This window comes from Megalobrama amblycephala, linkage group LG24, assembly GCF_018812025.1.
Source record: "Megalobrama amblycephala isolate DHTTF-2021 linkage group LG24, ASM1881202v1, whole genome shotgun sequence".
In the NCBI taxonomy this organism is placed as follows: Eukaryota; Metazoa; Chordata; class Actinopteri; order Cypriniformes; family Xenocyprididae; genus Megalobrama; species Megalobrama amblycephala.
Genome location: NC_063067.1, coordinates 20,042,352 through 20,065,511, shown reverse-complemented (window position 1 = coordinate 20,065,511; position 23,160 = coordinate 20,042,352). Strand labels below are relative to the sequence as shown.

The window sequence follows — 23,160 nt, the reverse complement described above, 5'->3', positions numbered from 1 at the left end:
GCAGAAACTGTGTGTGATTACCTCCCCCGCCCCCCTTAAATCAACAACAAAACCATTTTGAAATCAGAATGCACTATATAAGCAACACTTATTTTAAGCACCGAGCTAGAGTCCAAAAATAAATTTACAGCAAAAATGTGCCCTTAAAGAGGAAAATCATGGCATAAGGGCATACTTTTTGATTTTAATTGGTTAATGTTTTATAGGAATGCACGATATATTAGCCACCATATCGGTATCCGCCGATATGTGTTCATTTTTAATGTTATCCTTATCGGACTGATAAGAAAATTTGATATATTATAGCTGATAAATAATGGATTATTTCCTTCAGCTGAAACACTTTAGATGCGCCCTGTTCGCCATGATGGTTTTGAAATGCTTATAACTGGAAATATGATTGGAGTCACTTCAAAAAGGAAAATATAGTTAACTGCAACACGTCATATAGGCTACATGTAAGCAATAAGGTACGAGAGGCTGTGCTGTATCGTGAATAACTCTGCTTCGCGTCATGCCAAACAACGCCCTTCAGCCGTGACTTATTCACGATACAGCACTAGCCTTGAGTACCTTATTGCTTTTATAAAACGGTTACCACACAATACAAATATTAATGTAAAAAAAACATATCTATCAATGCAACTTTCATGAAGTAAAATCACTAAAAGCCTTCCTTCCGCCGGAAAAAAATAGTCCCTGACCGTGAACAACAACAGAAGTTAACGTACATTATTACGCCATTAGATGGCATCAAAGACTGTCTTTATGAGTGTGTCAGTCAGTAGCGAAGACTTTTAAATTGAAAAGACTGAACTGTTGTGAACACGGAACAAGACGCAACTGACAAATGCTTTGACTAGCGCTGTCAGTCACGGGAAAACCCCTTAACTGTTAAAAGGACAAGATACTGCAGCAGACATTTAAAAAGATTTTTTTATTATGAAAATAGGACTGACCTGAAGAAAAATTCTGAATGCAGGTAATAAACTCGCTCACTCGATCTTTTCCTCACAATACTCTTCTACATAATACAGTAAGCTTCAATGAACAACATCAATTGAGAACAAACAGTTTACGTCGCTAAGAGTGGTTGCTAAGGGTGTTGTGTAGTGATACACAGAACCGTTGGGTGAAGCGGTCATAGCCGTGTTTTATCGTGAATAAAACAAAGAATCAAGGAAAGGAACTAACCATTTTATAAATAATAATAATGATATAATACAACATCATTATATTTGTGTGCTTGAGACGTGGCTTTTAATGGTGAGGCTTTAGTTTTTGTAATCAGGCTCTCAAAAATTATATAAAAATTTGGATTTTGATTCAGCCGCCAAAATATATCGGTTATCTGATAGAATTAACGGTATCATCAAAAATGTTCATATTGGTGCATCCCTGATGTTTTACTAAAACAGTACAATGACTGTAGCGTTGGACACTGTAGCAGAACTCAAGTAGCAGTTGAGTACAGAAGAGAACAGCAGTAACTATCTGATTGTGATTCTCTGCAGGACTTTCTCCCACACTTGGCAGGAGGAGAGGTGTTTTGGGAAAGGGAACCAGGGGAAAAGCTGCAAGGGGGAGAGGATGTGACTGCAATCACAAGAGAGAAGAGGGATGTGCATAGTATCAGTCACGTTTCTATACATTTTTGAACGTGCTGAGAAAGCTGGACCATTGCATCTAATCTCTGACCATAACTTCTCAAACTGTCTGTCAACAGCTGTTTAGTGTAAGATGATATCCCTATGGACAAGAGAGAGGATAGAGACAAAGTGGGTGAAATTATGAAGAGAACTAAGCTCTGTAGTGAAATGTGTATATCTGACCATCCTTGTCTTTAGCTTTGTTCTAAAACAAACTGAGCTGCCTTCTAAAACAGTTTCCTAACTCAAACAGAAGGTTCCACATAGGCAGCAATCTTTTAGCACCACACATGAAATGTACTGGAGACACTACTCCTAATTGGCTCCAGTAGAGTTTGAAGTTAACATGTTGCTAAGCTAACAAACCAACAATACTAGGTAAAATATCCCAATTTGAATGAGGGAATTAGGGTGGGCTCAGAAGCTGCACGATTTTGTTGTTTCAAATGGAGATCACGATTCTCCCACGATTCTGAACAGACAACTAAACAAAATAACATGTAATTTGCTAGAGGTTCTGACAAAAATGTTTATTGCTGCAGTCTATTTTTTGTATTTTTTATTTTTTTACTTTATTTTATTACTTTTACTTTATTTAATTACTTTTATTTGAGAGATTCTGTTTATAATAGTTAGGGATGATGCACCGATATGAACATTTTGGCTAATATTGAAAATTCTAAATCTAAATCCAAATTTTTATATTATTTTTGAGAGCCTGATTACAAAAACAAAATCTCACCATTAAAAGCCATGTCCAAAGCAAAGCACTTCAGCATAAATCAAACATACAGCAGTACAGTAGCCTAGTTTGAACCAGTGTATGTTTTAAAATTAATTTTATACTCCCTGTAATTTTCTTTATCGCTAAAAAAAATCTATTGCCTTGCAAATAAATAAAATAATGCCTTAAAGGGTTAGTTCACACAAAAATGAAAATTCTGATCTCAGTACAAGACAGTAAAGACATTTATAATGTTACAAATGATTTCATATAAATACAAAAGAATCCTGAAAAAATGTCTCATGGTTTCCACAAAAATATTCACCCAAAAATGAAAATTCTGTCATTACTCACTCACCCGCATGTCGTTCCACACCCATAAGACTTTAGTTCATCTTCAGAACACAAATGAAGATCTTTTTAATGAAACCTGAGAGCTTTCGGTTCGGTTGAGCTTCTGTTTATGTTCGCTGATCAATGTTTATATGCGAGTAAAAAAGTCTTACGGGAAAGTCTTACGGGTGTGGAACGACATGAGGGGGAGTAATTAATGACAGAATTTTCATTTTTGGGTGAACTAAAAATGATCAAAAGTAAAATAATGCTATTTTACATTACATTTTATTAGTCCAACATCATCGCCCCCTTAAATAAATAAAACTTTTTACCAGACGGGCACTAGGACCTGGGGGAGGCTGGTGCTGCAGGGGGGCACTAAACACAGGATGCATCCTTCTGTACTCACGTGCTCAAGTTCAAAGCAGTAATGCAAAACAGTGAATCTAATTACCATACATGCAAAAGATCACTTCAAGAATGATGACACTGCTGACGTGATCTTAAAACTAGCACTCAACTTGCACATGTGAGTTATTGTAGGCCCATAATCAACATGTTATCTTATCGGCAAGGCATATCGGCATAATTTTCATATCGGACCAATGCCGATTATTACATTAAGACTTTATTGGCCAATTACGATAATATAGCGCTTCCCTAATATAACCACTATCTCTCTTGACACGTCGGTCATCTTGGATGGGCATTCACACGACACGTTCGAGCATTCAAGTACATAGATGGAATACAAAGTATGACCAAAAGAAACATTTACCATCAGTCAAGCTCATATTAACAACATACAAAAACAATTTCAAAAGAAACACAAAAGGACACAAGAATGAGTTCTGTGTGAACAACCCCATACAATTTCTTCAACACAACTAACTATACCACACACACAAGAAAGTACTTAAAATCTTGTTGTGAGTTCTCCTTCAGGACCGCTCTCAGAATCCAATAAACACAAGGCATGTCAACATCCAGGACTTTTTATCCGTTCCCAAACAAGCTTGTAGAACTATGCTTTGTTCCAGTGCACCAGTTAAGCTCTCAGAGATCCAGTCAGCAGCATTAGGAGGATGATAGATACAAAGTGGAAAGTGCATATAAAACTTTACAAGCCCTGAATAGAAGCTCAGGAGAGGAGGAGGACTGTATAAGAGAGCGCTTCTAAAATATGGAGACAGCTGGCAATGGAGACATGCAGATCTAGTAGGTTATATGCACATACACCCATAAGTTAACTGCCAGTTATCTCCAGTGTTATTATTTAATGAAATGTAAAATGAAAACATTTGTTTAATTGAAAATTAAAAACTGGGAAATACTGAAACTAAAAAAGAAAAAATAAAAAAAAATAAAAAAAAAAAGTCCACAAATTAATTTAGATTGTATTTTATAAAACTTGGAAAGTTCATAACTCACCAGTATTAAACAGGAAAATAGCAATAGCCAAAAAAAAAAAAAAAATTATATATACATACATACATACATACATACATACATACTAGGGCTGGGCGATATATCGCATGTGATTGTCACGCGCATTTCGTCAGTAAAGCCGGTTTCCTGATTACCGTGAAATCGCCATCACCTGTTTTCAAATGGAGCAGCATTTAATAGATAGAGCCGTAGTTCACTGACAAGCTACTAGTGATCGACCGATGTATCTGTTTACCGATATTTTTCCCGATATTTAAGCATTTTTCCATAATTGGGTATCGGTTTTGTAATATCGGATGGCTGTTTTGAGATTTCCGCCATTGCAGCCCGGGCGTCTGAGAAGATCAGTCAACAACAACTCAGTGCACAGGTAAAGTATATGTTCTACTTGGTTTGCTTTAATTAATCAACTTTATTTAACATAACAGACATGCACAAATGAGATCTGAGACATAAATTCCTGATATAGTTAATTTATGCAGCTTGTTTCTCAACAATTGAGACAAACTCATTGAGTCACGTAGTGTAATTCGTCATGTCCTGCCCCAATAAAGACGTAACTTTACATGAATTAAATAAAACAGACATAAATGAGTGCATGTTGAAAATAAAAGCGCTGAATTTAATTCTCTATCTGTTGTATTTGCTCACCATTAGTCTAGAAGAAAAAGTTCGTTCATATTGCTTAGCAACTGACGGATGATCAGGAGGCTTAAGCAAAGCCACTGAATGAAACTTTTGACAAGATTATCTTGTTTAAACACCCTAGATTATATTATCATTTACTACATAATTATTTCGCTAATACACATATAAATATAGCCTACCGCTTTGTGGAAATTAATTATTTATTATCTCCATGCGCGGTCGCGGTTGATTAAGTTATAGTCAAACAGCACTTTGTCAGTTGGCATTTCATGATTTAACGTTAGATTAAATTTGTTAAGTGCACTTTAATTTTTGGACTCAGACCCCTCTATTTATTTGTGTATAAATATAAAGGTTTTTTTTTTGTATGCAAGGAGGGAGTGATTGTTATAAATAAAATGGTTTGTTCAGCTCATTTGTGTTGTAATAATTGTCAAAAACAGAAGTATAACAGTAAATAAATATCGGTTCTGCATATCGGTTATCAGGTACATAAACATGCAAATAATCGGTATCGGTTATAAAAAAAATCAATATCGGTCGATCACTACAAGCTACGCAATATCGCGTTCATATCGCAGATGAATCGCCTTCGATAATGAACGCGATATTGCGTAGCTTGTCAATGAACTACGGCTCTGTCTATTAAATGCCGCTCCATTTGAAAGCAGGTGATGGCGATTTAGCGGTAATCAGGGAACCGGCTTTACTGACGAAATGTGCGTGACAATCGCATGTGATATATCGCCCAGCCCTAATACATACATACATACATAAAAAAACTAAAATGAAAACTAACAGACTAAACTAAATGGAAATAACCAATTGAAAATAAAATATGAATTAGGTAAAAACAATAATAACCCAAATGACCATATATTGAGAGATATATTAATCGATCAGTACTTTTGCTCAAAACACAGAGCTCATACCATTAAAGTGTTATAACCATCAACAGCATTAAGCGAGAAGCATTACAGGACAACATGTTGGACAATGTTATTGACTCTGCGTTCCTAAGGTCTAAATCTTTCAACCAGACTAGGGCATTCTCATCACTCAGGCCACCAACTGTACATAAAAAGCAACACTAAAAACATTCAGCATCTAAATTTAACGCACGATCACACGGAGGCAGGGAGCGACCGCGAGGAGGAGAGTCTGTGACTCTAATTGGAGGTTTTGGGGTCGTTGGGGGGGAACCGAGTACACAGGCAACTTTTCCCACAGAGCTTGCCTTCATTCAAAGCGCACAAATATTTCAGACAGAGATGTGGATTGTTAATTCAGACCCCTGTTTTTTTCCAAACGCACAGCCAAACTACTGACAAGTTTTTGAAGGTGCAAATCAAGGGGGACTGTTAATCATTTCAGAGCATCTGAGTCTATGGTGGGGGAATGAAGAAGGCCTTTATTTGTTCCTCTGGGCCTGCACCCAACTGCAAACATCAGGAGCATCCCAAAAAGGTGCACCGGCCAGGACTCCTTGAGCTAAGCGACCCAACGTCACACTGCAGTCATTTGAAATACCACAGTACCGTTATAACAAATGCCGTTTCCACACAAGGGCTGGGAGCCGGCCAGAAGACCAGCCAACGTGGAAGAAACTTCCGTCTCATTCATTTGCTCTTTGTCTTGGGCGTTTAAAAACGACAGGAGTGTTTTATATCCAGGCACCGTCACAGGTTAAAAACATTTATCTTTTCTCGAAATTCTGGCTGGGGCAGTTTAACCAATTTATAAGTTTGTCCTCTGATGTTAATTTTCTAGGACAACTCTTAGTTGAGTTGGGCACTGCAAAATGGGGCCAGTTTCTAATGAGATGAAATTCCAAAGAAATGAGGCTAAAAACCAATCATTCATACATCACCGTCATTCAGTGTTCACCCGTACCCTCCAGGCTGACAGCGGAATGGAAGGCACACCATCATTTTTTCACTTAAGGAAGCATCCACTTTACAGATAGTGGGAAAAAGCAAAAAAGGAACCAGCATGCTTTAGCAAATAGCAACGTGCAGCCATGTGCACGTGTATTGCTGCTTTAGGGCTGTAATCAAGATATCAAACTTAGATTGTGAACATGCTCTTAGTTCATTCCAAAACAATACTCACAAGACACTTCGGTACACTCTTACAAGGACTTTTGTTCATCTCTTGTTAGGTTTGCTTGGACATGCTCCTAGTTTAGTTGAGAGATAATATAAAAATAGACAAACATAAATGCTCCCTTGGTACATTTTGGTGCATTTCACCAGTGAATACCTTGAATGTGGGAACACCATCGCACGTCTGCAGTACAACATTATCAGATTGGAAAATATCTGTGGCCTTACAACCTCAGGAGGACCATCAGGGCCTGCACTCAGGGAATGAAAAAAAAAAAAAAAAGAGACAGACTGACTAACCCTTCAACTTTATTTGCTCACTGTGGTTTGTTTGGAAACCTCAAACTGACTTAGATTTTTTTTTTGTGCCTTTGGACAACATCAGAGACAGTAAACTTCAGAAGAAATTGCAATGCATTTTGTCAATGAATACAATCATTCAAAAGGGCAGTTTAATTAAAAAAAAAAAATTATGTTAAATCAACTGAATGATAATGAGCCTCAAATTTTACCCATTTTCCTTAAAAAAAAAAAAAAAAAAAAAAAAAAATTTCAAAAGTTCATTCAATTTTCAGATAAAACGTTATGAGTACAAATGGGTCAACAATCAACTAGTTGACAGATTTATCAAGATATATTTTTCTTATATTATTTATTTCTTTAAAATCACAAGCATTACATTGTTAAGAAAACATGTAGACAAAGCATTGCAATCAAGCAAAGATGTGACAGTTCGTACTGAAGTCACAGTTCTGTACGGGTTCGAAACAGCATGGGGGAGAAAACTAAACATTACTAACAGGTAGGCTAAAATAAATATAATGAATATAAGCTAATATTGCACATACATTTAGTGAAATGCTCCTCTCTAGAGTTCATTTCTCTAGTGAACTAACATGCTATGGACACTAAATGACTTGCCTGAGGTAAATGTAATGCTACATGAGATATTATTCTCAAGCTGTTTTATTGATGTCTTTCCACGGTTGAAACACTGGATAAGAGCTTGATTACACGTAAACATATCTATGCATAGATCGTCTGTTCTTCACTTTTTCCTGTTGTGGCGGTTAGCAAACAGCGTTGCATTACCGCACACCCCCTTCTGGATTGGAGTGTGGATCGCCTGTGACTGACTGTGTTTGTTGTCTTACTATATGCACCGAATTACCGTTACACCCCTAATATATATTATATGTGTGTTTGTGTGTGCATGTGTATGTGTATATGTGTATGCATGTATATATAGTGCTTTGTCTACATATTTTTGAAAGCAAAAATGTGTCTTTACTTAAATGCCACAATGAAATGCATCCATTTTGGGCACATAAACCCAAAACCAGCCTAAATGTTTTTCCTTTAAAAGGATAGTTCACCAAAACATGACACTTTTTTCTGTGGAACAAAAGAAAAATGTTGGGAACCAAACAAAATTGGAGCCTACTGACTTCCACTGTATGGACGAAAAAAAAAATCCTAAAAAATACCTTTTTATGTTTGACAGAAAAAAAAAAAAGAAATTTGGAATGATATGAGGTTGTGTAAATGAGGACAGAATATTAATTTTTGGGAAAACAATACCTTTTAGACAATTAATCAAAAAATCTTTTAGGAAACCAATCGACTAGTTGGTTATGAAACTTTTTGCACATTTCGAATCAGAAGTTGACCTCAAAGCTAATCGTAGCTGAAATGAAAGAAAGAAAATATTGAGTTGTGGGTGGCAAGTGATAAAAAGGGAGGGAAGCCACAGTGGAGGTAGACAGGAAAAGGGAGAAAGACCTCCTGGGCTCATCTCATCTGGGGTTCCCCATTTGAGCCAGCTGCTGTTACCTTCCTTGTCGTGGCAGCAATGAGGCCAGCTGTGAGAAGCGTGACCCACTTTCAGCCCCTCAGTTTCAACCTCCCCCCACACAGCGCACCGCCCCTCCAAATCAGCTCCAGGCCTCGGCCACACATTCCAGCACCTTTTAATTGATTTCATCTGCAGACTCGTCCTCTGTGAGGATATGGGCTCGTAAAAGGCAAGTTCTTGGGTTTAACTTGGGTCTTTGGAGCCCACAATGGAATTTTGGAACAGAGACTCGAGATTTTTGCTCAAAATGACAAGTATATCAGGGTGGTTCTTATTACAGTGCAGAAAAGTTCTGGAAGTTTCACCAAATGCTGCTACATAATTCTCTGTTATGCATTCTCAGGGAAATTCCTAAAGATCATGTTTGTAATTAGAAGTTGTAGCCTAAAATACTGAGAAAACAAGCAATGAGAGAAAGAAAACAAATGACAAAGACAGAAAGAAAGCGAGAGATCTGTTGCAAGACTGGTTCTCATCAGCTTGCACTGCTCTCCTCCCTTTAGGAATATCCGTCTGCCTCGCAGACCTGCAGGTGACAGTGAAAGCTAAACGCAGAGTATAAATTACACAAAGTCCAATTTCTAAATAAAATCAAGCTCAGCAAATCTTCATTCAGCAAGGATGCATTGATTAAATAAATCAAAAGTGGCAGTAAAGACATTTCATAATGACACAAGATTTCTATTTCAAATGAATGCTGTTCTTTTGAACTTTCTAGTCATTAAAAAAGCCTGACAAACAGTATCACAGTGTCCACAAAAATATTAAGCAGCACACAGCGGGTTGAATGTCTAAATTGCAGTTTCAAAGTACTCTACACGATCCCAGCCGAGGAATAGGGTGTTGTCAAGTGAAACTATCGGTCATTTTCTTAAAAAAAATTATATACTTTTTAACCACAAATGTCTTGCACTGCTCTGCGATGCGCCACGAATTACATAATCATGTTGGAAAGGTCTCTGTGACATAGGTGGAAGTACCGCAGTAGGGCGGGAAAACTCCATCTCATTTTCTCCTCCAACATGAAAATCATCGGACATCATTGTTTTACATTTTTTTTGTAAAGGCCGTTTGACTTAGTCTTTGCACGTTCACTTTGTAACACTTGCTCGGTATTTTCGCCTACGTCACACGTGACCTTTCCAACGTGATTACGTAATGCATGGCGGATCGCAGAGCAGTGCAAGACGAGCATTTGTGGTTTAAATGTATATTACTTTTTTTTTTTTTTTTTTTTTTTTTTTTTTTAGAAAATGACAGATCGTTTAACTAGACAAGACCCTTATTCCTCATCTGGGATCGTGTAAAGCCCTTTGAAGCTGCACTGAAACTGCAATTTGGACCTTTAAAGGGTTAGTTCACCTAAAAATGAAAATTCGGTCATTTATTACTTACCACCTTGCCATTCAACACCCATAAGACCTTCGTTAATCTTCGGAACACAAATTAAGATATTTTTGTTGAAATCCGATGGCTCCGTGAGGCCTGCATAGGGAGCAATGACATTTCCTCTCTCAAGATCCATAAAGGTACTAAAAACATATTTAAATCAGTTCATGTGTGTACAGTGGTTCAATATTAATATCATAAACTGACAAGAATATTTTTGGTGCACCAAAAAAAAACAAAATAACGACTTATTTAGTGATGGCCGATTTCAAAACAATGCTTCAGGAAGCTTCGGAGCATTATGAATCAGCATATCGAATCATGATTCGGATCGCGTATCAAACAGCCAAACTGCTGAAATCATGTGACTTTGGCGCTCCAAACAGCTGATTCGACACACTGATTCATAACGCTCCAAAGTTTCCTGAAGCAGTGTTTTGAAATCGGCCATCACTATATAAGTCGTTATTTTGTTTTTTTGGTGCACCAAAAATATTCTCTCTTTATAATATTAATGTTGAACCACTGTACTCACATGAACTGCTTTAGATGTATTTTTAGTACCTTTATGGATCTTGAGAGAAGAAATGTCATTACTCCCTATGCAGGCCTCGGATTTCAACAAAAATATCTTAATTTGTGTTCCGAAGATTAACAAAGGTCTTACGGGTGTGGAACAGCATGAGGGTAAGTAATAAATGACAGAATTTTAATTTTTGGGTGAACTAACCCTTTAACCTGTTGTACGCCAGTGAAGTCCATTATATGGAGAAAAAAATCCTGGAACGTTTTCCACAAAAACCTTAATTTCTTTTCGACTGAAGAAAGACAGACATAAACATCTTGGATGACATGGGGGTGAGTAAATTATCAGGAAATCTTTAATTCTGAAGTGAACAAATCCTTTAAGACCACTGACTGCAACCCACAATACATCAACTAAGCATAATCCACCAATTAAGTCACTTGCAATGGGAACAAAGCTTCATACAGAGAAAGTTGGAGAAATCTTCTAGGACAAAACAGTTCTTACCGCTGCATTTTGCCGCCTTTTCGGCACAACAGTGCGGTACCCCTATGGGATATGGGTTAACGTGAGGGTAAAGGGAAAACCAATTAGGCAACATTCTCTGTTCATAGAGATCTATTTCTATGCTGAGACACTGTCAAACACAGTCCAGTGACCCATTTGAAGAACACCACACTGAGCAGGTTGGGGGCCCACCTCATTTGAAATGTAGAAAAGGGCCTCAAAAACACAGAGCGTGCTTACACACTGAAGCGTGCAGAAACACACAACAGAACAATATGGTTGAATAGGAGAGCTCTGTGAATGACAGGACTCCATGTACTGGCCTGCTGCTCACACATGATGTGGTCAGGCCCTCTGTACAGTCATTCTGACTGTTTAATGACCAGACGCGCACATGAGCACATTTCTGCTAATTTTCTGCCTGGTTTTCATAAAGATCTTGCTTTGGTATGTTTTATGATGATACCTTGAAAAAGTGGATTCATTACCCCCTGATATAACCATTACTTTGAGTATTTTTTTAATATACATTTTCAGTTTTCATTTAAAGGTGCCCTAGAATTGAAAATTTAATTTACCTCGGCATAGTTAAATAATTAGACTTCTGTACATGGAAATGACATACAGCGAGTCTCAAGCACCATTGTTTCCTCCTTCTTATGTAAATATGATTTTTGCAAAAGACCTCTGAAGAACAGGCGAATCTCAATATAACACCGACTGTGACGCAACAGTCGGGATCATTAATATGTACGCCCCCAACTTTTGCATATGCCAGCCCATGTTCAAGGCATTAGACAAGCCAGTATTAATGTCTAGAGCAGCACAGCCGAATCAACAGACTTTATGCAGGTAAGCAAGCAAGTACAATAGCGAAAAATGGCAGATGGAGCAATAATAACTGACATGATCCATGATATCATGATATTTTTAGTGATATTTGTAAATTGTCTTTCTAAATGTTTCATTAGCATGTTGCTAAAGTACTGTTAAATGTGTTTAAAGTTACCATCATTTCTTACTGTATTAACGGAGACCAGAGACGTCATTATATTTTCATTTTTTAAACACTTGCAGTCTATATAATTCATAAATGCATCTTCATTCTTCATAAATCTCTCCAACAGTGTGTAATGTTAGCTTTAGCCCCGTTAGCCGCAACATCGGATACTATCAAACTCATTCAGAATCAAATGTAAACATCCAAATAAATACCATACTTACATGATATGATATGCTGCATGACGAACACTTTGTAAAGATCCATTTTGAGCGTTATATATGAGCTGTGTGAACTTTGTTTATGCAATGTATTATAGAGTTGCGTGCTTGGGGGCGGGGAGCGCGAGCATTTAAAGGGGACACGCACAGAAACGGCGCATTTCTAATTATGCCCCAAAATAGGCAATTCATAAATTGAATAATAGAAAATCTATGTGGTATTTTGAACTGAAACTTCACAGACACATTCAGGGGACACCTTAGACTTATATTACATTGTGTGAAAAAGGGTTCTAGGGCACCTTTAATTGTAATTTTTTTTGTAATTACGCGTTTGTTAGCTTTTGGGTAAATTTATTATTTATTACTAGCTTTCATTTATTTTTAGTTTTAGTTTTAGTACGTTTAGCACTTCAACTTAAACTTAAGTTTAAGTGTTAATGATCTAATATTTATATTTTATTTCAGCTTTATTTCAATAAAGAAAAGCACTTTTAGTTAATAACACTTGCTACAGTCTAATCATATTAAGAGAAAAAAATATGAAAGCAAAAATAAAAGATAATTAAATAAAAACAGATCAATGTGTGTCACTGATAAAGGTGTATTGTAATAAATTAAAGTGTCCACTTATTATTGTAACCTTCATTATTAAATCACAGATTAATGGTTTATTTTCCTTAACTCCCATTTTACTGTAAGATTTGTTTTGGATTTATTTTACCTGCAATTTGAAATGGAAAATACAATAAATATAATTGGAAAACAAAACATTTTCACCAAAATAAAAATTAAAATGCTAGTATCTCATGGCCGCCCTTCTCTGCACTCATAAATAATCTATTCATGAAAGGTCTCACCCTGCTCCTCATTGTATTTTGATCAACTGATTCTCTTTCAACATAATGTGAAGCTATTTGTTTAGTCTTTCCGTCAGTTAAACCTTTATGCCCAGTTTATGCCTTTATATAACATATCTGACACATGAATTAACGAACAGGATTTATAGAGATTGTGGGAGTTGCCCAGGCAAGTTCCCAGGTGTAAACCCGTTAACCTACACTGCGTTCCAAATTATTATGCAAGTGACATATCAGTAAGATTTCAGTAGAATAAACATTTAGATTTTAGTTTTTCTAAGAAAATGTTTGTTTGTTTATTTATCCATGTCTTTTTTAGATAACTGGTATCAATCTCAGACAAAATAATTTGCCAGGTCTATGGAAACCCTACTTAGAGGTTGTTCCACATTATTAAGCAAGCCACAGTTCTCATGCAATATGGGGAGGAAGAAAGATCTTTCTGAAGATGAAAAGCATGAAATGTTGTGCAAAAGGCATGAAAACAACTAATATTTTGTGAAAACTGAATGGAGAATATCAAATTATCATAAGATTTGTGAGTGATTTAGAGCACAGCAGAACTCCGTCAGATAAAGGGTGTCTCTGGAGTCTCAAGAAGCTCTCCATGCAGGCTGGCAGTTGTGCGTAAAGATGCATTTTAGACACCACTAACCAAACCTCACAAAGAGAAACATTTACAGTGGGTTTAGAAATACATGAAGACTCATTTTTTAAATAGTTTTATTCACTGACTAATGCTATACTACAATAGATGGTCTAAACGGATGGATTTCTGGATGGTTGGTGAATGGCCACCACATTCCAACAAGACTGTGACGTCAGCAAGGAGCTGGCGGGTGATGATTTGGGCTGGAATATTGGGAAGTGAGATGGAAGTTCACTTTAGGGTCTCTGAGGGTATTAAAATGACTTTTGAAAGATATGTGAAGTTCATAACTGGCCATTTTCAGCTATGGTATAAAAAGGAGGATAGTGCCTTCTGAAATACAATGCACTATGCACTATCCCATGCTGCAAAAAAACACCACAGCAATAAAACTGTTTGAAAATGTATTTGTACACCCACTGTAAATGTTTCTCTTTGTGAGGTTTGGTTAGTGATGGCTGAAATGCATCTTTACGCACAACTGCCAGCCTGCATGGAGAGCTTCTTGAGACTCCAGAGACACCAGGAGCTTCAAATACCTGTTTGCTGCTCAACACTGGCTTTTTTACAGCTGCCCTTTTAATACAATTAAGTTTTTGACAGGAACTTTCATTGATAAGCCTTTATCTGACCGAGTTCTGCTGTGCTCTAAATCACTCAGAAATCTTATGATAATTTGATCATTTCCATTCAGTTTCACAAAATATTAGTTGTTTTCATGCCTTTTGCACAACATTGGACCATTTCATGCTTTTCATCTTCAGAAAGATCTTTCTTCCTCTCCATATGGCATGAGAACTGTGACTTGCTTAATAATGTGGAACAACCTCTAAGTAGGGTTTCCATAGACCTAAGTAGACCTGGCAAATAATTTTTTCTGCGATTGATACCAGTTATCTAAAAAGACATGGATAAATAAACAAACATACATTTTCTTAGAAAAACTAAAATCTGAATGTTTATTCTACTGAAATCTTACTGATGTGTCACTTGCATAATAATTTGGAACGCGGTATATTAAAGGGCAGGTTTGATGTCCACAGAACACCTGTTTCTTTCCTAATACCGGTAATTTCGTATATAAACAACACAATGACTGATTACAAGTCAGCCCTGAGCACACGCCCCAGGTCATTTTCATGACAAACAATTGTACATTTCCAGTAACTGCTTTCCACCTCCAGGATGAGTAACTTGAAATATTCTGCACAGATTTCCTTACAGCTCAAGGTGTGATGCAGACGGTCTTTAGTCACAGCACCAAAGATGATTTGGATTTTAATTGCCTTCACACATGAGCAGTTCTCTGACGGCCAGATGAGAACGACGGTAAGAAGCGTTAAAGACAAAAGCTTCAATGAGTTGAGGTCATCTGGAATATGACTGAACAATAAGAGGAGAATGGCTTCTTAAAAGGGACAGGTCATCCAAAAACAAAAGTTGTGTCATGATTTATTATACCCCTACAATTTCCATGCGTGTGTTTGATTGGCTTCAAAAGCCTTGGAATATATATATAGCACCCTAGTCATATGTAATATGTACGAATCCTGACTAAATATATCATGGTTTCCACAAAAATATTAAGCAGCACAGCTGTTTTCAACATTGTTAATAATAAGAAATGTCACTTGAGGACTAAATCAGCATATTAGAATGATTTCTGAAAGATCATGTGACACTGAAGGTAATATACTAAAATAGAAACTGCTTTGAAATTGTAATATTTCACACCATTAGTGCTTTTACTGTAATGTTGATCAAATAAATCTTCGTGAGCATAAGAGACTTCTTAAAAAAAAAAAAATCTTACAGATCTCAAACTTTCGAACGGTATATAAACAAGTGAATAAGAGAAGGAAAAGGTAAAGAAAGGAGAAAGAAAAAAAGAGTTCTAGCACGTGAGTGTGGGATGTTTAGAAAACATGACAAGTGGCCTCAACATCTGAGCAGCCATGTTTGCGTCTCATGTGAGGAAGGAAGAAGGCAATTCATTAGAACCTTCAAAATCATCAGATCTTCACACTCAGACTCCAAAGAAACAGCCAAACACTACACACAATTTCCCATGTCAGCAATAATCGTGACATCACACCAAAAAGGACCTAGTAGTTGACAGAAGTACTTGCTAACCACTTGCTCATGTTTCCTGTCACTGGCACATCAACAGCACCCACCTACTTCTATTTTGCTACACGCAGCCATGTCCTCCTGGGTGTAGCAGTTAAATAGGGTAAACACTAATACCGCAAGCCGAAAACACCAATTACAGCACACTTAACTCAATACCATCAACAATATCCTTTCATCCACAGCTCCAAACCTCTCACACAAGGAGGAACCGTGCACTATCTAGTCGGTTATGCAAATCCAGGTTTAGCCCTCAGTTGCAGAGGATTCTACTGTGTTTCCCAGGAAGAAGGGAGGTTAAAAGAGGGAGATTAGAGCCTCCTCAGGCCCTGGGTGGTAAGACTCCAGCTGAGCAATCTAATGCTATTACATTGTGCTTTTCTTATTTCAAAAGACAATTCTTATACGGCGACAAAAATAAACTGTTGAAAATCTGATTTTCGGTCAAAGCCGTGAATAATCTAAAAGGGAAGGGTCCGTGTTCATTGCAAGTTAAGCTATACGGACAACATTTGAGGCAAACAAATTACAATAGCACTTGTTATGCTTTGAAGGGTTTTTTTCCTTACAACAAATTGTGGGTAGGGCTGCACGATAATGGTTAAACTGACAATCATATATTTCGATTTATTTTGCTCAAAAATTATAATCACGATTATTAAAGGGATAGTTCACACAAAAATGAAAATTTTGTCATCACTTAGAATGTTGGTAACCAGACAGCTGACGGTAGCCATTGACTTCCATACTATGTCCGTCAACTGTCTGGCTAACAACATTTTTTTAAAATATCTTTTGTGTTCAACAGAACAAATAAACTCATACAGGTTTGGAAGTTGGAACAACATGAGGGTGAGAAAGTGATGTCAATTTTCATTTTTGAGTGAACTATCCCTTTAAGCATGATTAATCTTATTTGAAAAAATAAATAAATATATGATTATATATAATTTTATATATTCATTTAATCATGTATGCGCATGGTTGCCAAATTTAGAGGATTAAAACCATGCCTACGCCGGACGGGACCATTGTCGCTCATGTCGCAACAGCTAAAAGCTGTCATTGCAAAGCATTTGTCGTTCGTGTCAGTACGTCAAAATAGAAAGAGGCATCAGTTTACTGTCAGAGATTTGTGTCTCGCGTCGCGTCACTGATTAGAATGGGTTCTATTGTCTTCTGTCATGTCGCATTGCGCCCAGTGTAGACACGGTGTAAGTAAAACACTGGGCGGAAAATGTATCCTTTAAAGAGAAAAGTCTCATTTGGGGGATTTTTTTCTTGACATCTGGCAATCCCAAGAAGGAAAGATAAAGACTTGTGTCCCTTTTTCAGGACACATAATCAGCAGGGCAATTATGTGTCCGATTGTGCCCTAGATTGTCATTATAGGAGTATACTGAATACAACTTGATACAGACTTGAGTAATTCCGTCACATTTGTCTTGACTAAACTTTCAAAATCTTCTATTTAAGTACACGCATCTCTCAGACAAATGCTCCAAACTATGGCTTTTCCTTAATTCTCTTCTCTATTTATACAAATGAGATTTGATGCTTATAAAATATGCAGATGATATGTGTGAAGGATACCCAATCACTGGACAGTTATTTTAACTTTGTTAATGTTTTCACAACCTGGAGAGAGGAGAGTTCCTTGCAGCTTAATATTAACAAAACTAAAGAAATGTGTTGTGGGGCTAGTAATGCATGCACACTTTTTAAACCCTTGATACTTAATGGTGAGGTAGTTGAACAGGTGGGATCTTTTAAATATTTGGGTACAGAGATTGACTCCCAGTTTACTTTTGGAAAGCATTCAGAAGGCTTACCAACGGCCTACTGAGGAAATTGAGAAGTTTTAACATTGAAAAATACATTTTTGATAGTTGTGTATAAATCTCTCATTGAGTCCGTGCTTACTTTTAATATGGTTTCCTGGTTTAATTTTCTTTCTGTTAAATGTAAGAACAAACTTTTTAGGATTATAAACATGGCTGGTAAAATTATTGGAGAGAAACAAGCATTTCTGTTTGCCTGGAAAACCCAGCCTCACCACTGTACCAGCGGATGAGTTTGGTCGGCCATTGAATCAATTCGATTTCTAGGGCGGAGCAAATCCGAGCAAACAGGAAGCGGAGTAAACCAATCAGAGAAGGGCAGATATGACGTTAGCAAAGCGACAAGAGAGTCAACAGCGAAAAGTAAATTATTTATGCGTTTTGGTCATTTAAAACTGAATTCACGGCTGAATAGAACAAACACTCGGGTCTTCCGTGTGCAGTCTTTGTTGATATTGAAGGCACTTTCGCCGCACTAGAGTGACGCTGTTTGCGTCACTGAAATAAACGAATCTGATTGCACGGTACGTTTTGGAGTTGACTCGAATCGCGACGGAGGGCGGACTGACCAGACTGATATATCTTGTAGATATATATCAGTCTGGCCTTGCCAGGCAACATTTCTGTCTGATCGTTATACTGTTGCAGTAAAAAGAAAGACTATTTTGGCAGTTACTTCTCATCCTCTTTATAGTTCATTTCCAGTACTTCCATCAGGTAGATGGTACAAAGTACCCTTGATTAAAAAGGTTAAGTATAGGAAGTCCTTTGTTACGACAGCCATTGATATTTTAAATAGGATTGTAAGATGAGTTGTTGTTGTTGTGAAGTTTTTAATTAATGTTTGTGTGTTCTGTCCTTGTTGAGTCTTGTCTGAAGACAATTTTCTACCCCTGTGGGGCTAGACAATAAAGCTTTTGAATTGAATTGAATTGAATTCACAATCCGTTCCAGTGAAATTACAAACAAAATGCAAATAAATGTGCACAACTGACTGATACACTGTTTCTTTAAACAAAAAGATACATTCCTAATCATAAAGGCTAACGTTTAACATATCAGTTTTGAGCAAATGAGCAAATACTCTACTACAAACCTGAACTATGGATCTATACGTAACATACACCATTTATAGAAACAGTCAAAAAAAAAAAAAACGTTAAAATATTTGTGCATAATATTGTAAATAATATTCACAAGCTAAGCATTTGCCATTTCGCAACCTCAAAACCAGCACACTGAACAGCACTGTCAGTGTGTCACAGATGCACTGAACCTGGAATATTCCTTAAGTGAGTAAGTAGTCACATTTGAATATCTGCTTTGCAGTGTTTACATCAAATAAAGGTTGCGTAACAGACTTTGCTGTTGCAGTGCTCTTTAACTAACAACAACAAAAGACATCCCAGCCTGAATGAGAATGTTACCAAGAGGTTTATAATGTAGCTCTATTCATTCATCAAATGGGGCAGAGATGGTGTGGGAGAAACGAATGGTTGAATGAACACTGAATGTATGAGTAGATGTATTAATGTATGAGTGTGGGAGGATTCATGGATTTATTTCAGACTATAAGAGGATTGTAGAAACCTCCGGAGTATCCGAGCCACAAAGACAGGTGTGTACATAAGATAATGCACTGAACAAAAAGATTGGTTGGTTTACGATCAGTGTTAATTTTGATAGAGAAAATTAAATGAAAACATTATAAAATTAAAAAATAACAACCAGGAAACACTGACACTAAATTAACATATATTATAAAAACCCCAAAGCTAACTACTAACACTAGACTGTGTTGAGAAATTTAAAGCTTTTAAATGATACCAGTTTGCTTATTAACTTTGGCAGCCCTAAAATAAAGTTGTTATTCTTAACTAAAACCATTACAAATTGTTTTTTGCAGTCTGTAAGTTTTGCCTCTTTGTCGCCATCTCTGTTCGAAACCTGCGATTGCAGTTATTTGCAGAATTATCGTCTTTACATGGGTTGTGTATCGGCACGGCTCCTCAGCACGGATTAATCTAATGCTTTAAGGAGAATGTGTGGCTGTCAGTCACTGCACTGGTGGATACTGTACTTCAGAATCACAGGCTGTAGTCTTGAAAGTATGACTAAAATAAGAATTTTCACTGGAAAATGTCATCTGAACAAATAAGTAACAAATCTGCCACTTTTGTTCTGACCAACTGAGGAAAAAAGTATTACAATAAATTGCATTAAATCTAACGATCGCTTAGCTTAGCTCATATCACATCAAACCGTGCAAATTATTATTATTGCTATACTTTGTTCTTAAATTGTTAATGTTAACAACATCAGCATTGTATGACTACGTGTATTTAGTGTGTATTAGCGTTACCTGTAGATTTCAATTTCTGTTTAGTCTAATCTCTATTTGTCTATTTGTCATAAGAGGATTGTAGAAACCACAAAGACAGGTGTGTACATAAGATAATGCACTAATCTCTAATTGTCTATTTGTCATACCATACAATGCACCATAAAAATGATAGGTTTAATTATTCCAGCTGCTGTGTGAAAAGGCTATAAATGCCACCTGCAATTTCTCACATACGATATAGCCTACTAGCTGAGACTCCTTCTTTATGTAAACAGACTTGATGTAATGACGCGAAGATGAACGGCGACACGCTCGAATTTCCCGTGGAAACCTACCAGTACCACTCGAATCATAAAACGTTATTACAAGCTTACTGTTGTGAATCAGGCTAAGGTAAGGAGATAGTTTTAAACACTGGCTGGTTATGTACTTGTTCAAAAATTTATTTTGGATCATTTTTAACCAAAAAAAAAAAAAAAGTTACGGACTGCATCTTTAAATAAAAATATTAGATGAACAACTTAAATGTAAAAAAAAAAAATTGTCTTGGCAACTAAGTGAAATAAAATAATTATAAAGTACTAAAATGACTAAATATGAAATAAAAACAAATGAAAGCTAAATAGAAATATAAAAAAAAAAACACTAATAAAATGATAAACCCACATAGAATTATATACAATTAAAACTTCTACTAAAATTTAAATGAAAACTGAAAATAAAAGCCAATTCAAAATATCATAAATCCTAAAAATAAAATAAAAACTTAAAATTAAATTAAAAATTAATAACTATGAATGGAAAATTTGTGAATACTAATAAAAATAAAATTAAAAAGTTTTAAAAAAAAAACTAAATAAAAAAAAAATCATATTTACATTCCTGCATTTACATTCATGTTCTAAAGCAGAAAAACTGGTCGACTCCGACACTGAAAAAGCATCAGTTCTCCTGTTCCAACAGTGATCCACGCAAAGCCATGAGTTTCTGCTGTAGTCATTGACAGTAGACTGATTCCAGCTCGGGCCCACTCACCACCTACGCCTGAACCACTGCAAGGGTCACTCTGCATTTCATGAAGCCAAATGCTAACATGTACATTAAATCAGTGCTTAGCATCACTTGCCAAAATGTGATCTAACAGTGAGGCAATGCCTCTGCAGATACATACTCCCAATCCTGCAAGCCAAGCCCGGTTGCTAATGGTCTGCTTTCCTATTCCTCCCCTGAAGTTGCTTATATGATGTCTAGAACAATGACTCTCCTCTATCCAGATGTTCCAGAGAGGATGGAGGTGGAGCAAGATAATACAACACAAGAACCTCAACCCTGCCTCTGTCCGCCAGACCATTTCCTTCTCGTTTTCCACAGAGCAGACAAACTCCAGGTCCTAAGTTACTCTCATTCCATGCCAAGAAAATCTCATCTCATTCCTTTCAAAAGTGTGCCGGAATAAGGCGTGTTCAAATATAGAATATTTGTTTATGACAGTTATCTTTACGTTACAGTATAATAAAAATACCCACATCCCTCAGGCACCAAATCCCGTCTAGACAAGATAAAGGTTCATCTGAGGTCTCCTGAGGTTCATTTGGTTCATATTTTTGTGGTCAGATAAACCTATTATCAGAGCTCAGCAGAGGCGACTCATCTGCGACAAGTCAAAATCATCTGACAGGCCGTCTGAGCCTGAGGTGGCTGCATGTGGGTACAAACTAGTTGAACGACTCAGTCACATGACTTGCAATACAACTGTTAAGTAACTGAAGATAACAGATTAATGTAATGATTTAAAAGGAATGGTCAAATTAACAAAATGTGTTCTTTTGTGTTCCAGACGGTTACATTTTATTTGTCCATACAATGAAAATCAAACACAACACTGAACACCACTGACTTTCATTGTATGGATATTTAATGAGAATATTTCACAGAGGAAGTAAAGTCATACAGGCTTGGAATGACATGAGAGTAAATAAAAGATGACAGAATTATAATTTTTTGGGTGAACTATCCCTTTAAGACAAAAAAAAAAGATTTGCAGTAAAGGTGCATTGCACTGCCTAGTGAATGACTAAAGAAAGTTCAAAGTTTTTTTACTTCTCTTGATCAGGCCTACATTATGCACATTATGCATTTCTCTGGCATGAGCATTACATTTACATCTACATAATTTAAAATGTGGGCCATTTGTAGGCCAGTTTTCTGAGCCCTACTAAAAAGCACTGTTGCATAATTTATACAGATGTCACAGAAAACTATCTGGAGTATTTATTCAAAAGGCATCCGGTGCGCTTCGTAGGCACCATTTTCCTCGCATTTATGAGGACTGTTGTTGTTAAATACACAAACTATAAAACAAAAGCTATAAAAATGAATAACTAGGTCAAGGTCTTTGGTATTATAAAATATTTAGCCAACTCAAATACCTCAAACTGCCTTGGAAGAATCAGATGAGTCAGACAAAGACAACCATACTATGATCTACTTTAGTGCTTCTCAACTGATGGGATGCAACCCAAAAATGGGTCACTGGTCTGTTCTGATCATGAACAGAAGGGAAAACAGAATGCTTAAGGCAAATATTAAAATGTAACTAACCAAATAAAATTGCAATCACTCGGCTTGTCAACATTAAAAAAGGGAGGGAAAATGCTATTCATGTCTTTTGTAGTCATCAAAATCGGTGTCCAATCAGGTTTTATGGTGCAAAACATTATAAATTTCCATAAGCCAACACAGAATTGTTTTGTGACAGGCTCTAATCCTAAAAAAAAAAAATACTAAGAAATATTATACTACTATTCAATGAAAAACAGGTTCATTTGCAGCATAAACATGGTTTACACCAATTATTCTTTAATTATAACAAAAAAACACATTTTAATTTATGACATTAAGAACATTTTTGTATCATTTTGTATAAT

The 23,160-nt window shown here is 36.5% G+C and overlaps 1 protein-coding gene across 1 annotated transcript in view; it reads right to left on the bottom strand.

The window, feature by feature from the left end:
* Positions 1-23,160, bottom strand: part of lrp1ab (low density lipoprotein receptor-related protein 1Ab) — a 129,951-nt gene that overhangs the window by 105,406 nt on the left and 1,385 nt on the right. The window lies entirely within an intron of this gene.